Raw genomic sequence first — 1,208 nt, 5'->3', positions numbered from 1 at the left:
GGAATTTGGTGATAACATGTTTGATTGCAATACCATTTCGAAACCCATGATGTTGTAGTAATTGTGTTATAAGTGTTAAGTGTTATGTTTTGGAATTTGGTGATAACATGTTTGATTGCAATACCATTTCGAAATCCATGATGTTGTAGTAATTGTGTTATAAGTGTTAAGTGTTATGTTTTGGAATTTGGTGATAACATGTTTGATTGCAATACCATTTCGAAACCCATGATGTTGTAGTATTGTGTTATAAGTGTTAAGTGTATGTTTTGGAATTTGGTGATAACATGTTTGATTGCAATACCATTTCGAAACCCATGATGTTGTAGTAATTGTGTTATAAGTGTTAAGTGTTATGTTTTGGAATTTGGTGATAGCATGTTCGATTGCAATACTATTTCGAAACTCATGATGTTGTAGCGATTGCGTTATCATTGCTAAGTGTTAAGATGTGGAATTGTGTATGAATGATATTGAATTAGTTTAAGTATTTTTGGAAGAATAAGCAGGGAAATCGATTTCCCAATCGATTGGATGAGTTGCAGGAAGTTCACTATTTTAACCTAATCGATTTGCCAATCGATTGTATAAATATAACTTTCAAAATCTTTAAAGAAATCGATTTAGAAATCGATTGGCAGAGAGGCAGGAACTCAGCAAAACTGCCAAAATCGATTTGGAAATCGATTTGGCAACACAGGGACTCATCAAAACTGACAAAATCGACTTAGAAATCGATTTGGTCATGCAGGAACTCAGCAGAACTGACCAAATCGATTTGGCAATCGATTGGCTCAGCAGAAGTCCTTATTTTGAGTTAGATAATCGATTGCTCAATTGATTTATCAATGCTTTGGTCAGTTATGTATTACTTGATGGTTTGAGAACTTCATTTTGATTTCATTTTTAATTGGCAAGCATTACATGAACTTTTAGCATATGAGAAATCCTTTTAAGGTGCATGCTTAGTTGAAAGGTTATTTTGTGCATTTAAAACTTAAATGTTATGTGTTATCTTTTTATTTCGGTTGGTGACCCTTTACAACTATTGTGGAAATCTGGGCTTTGCCCTCATATGAGAGTGAGGACGACCCTTCTGGTTCATACCCTACGGATGGGAATGCTTGACTGGAGCTACGTTAGGAGGATCTCACGGGGCGCGTGCAGATCACTCAGGGTGTATAGTTTTTGGTAGGATGATCAGATTA

This window comes from Cicer arietinum, chromosome 5 (assembly GCF_000331145.2).
Source record: "Cicer arietinum cultivar CDC Frontier isolate Library 1 chromosome 5, Cicar.CDCFrontier_v2.0, whole genome shotgun sequence".
NCBI lineage: Eukaryota > Viridiplantae > Streptophyta > Magnoliopsida > Fabales > Fabaceae > Cicer > Cicer arietinum.
The sequence above is the reverse complement of the archived record's forward strand: the minus strand, read 5'-3'. Positions refer to the sequence as shown.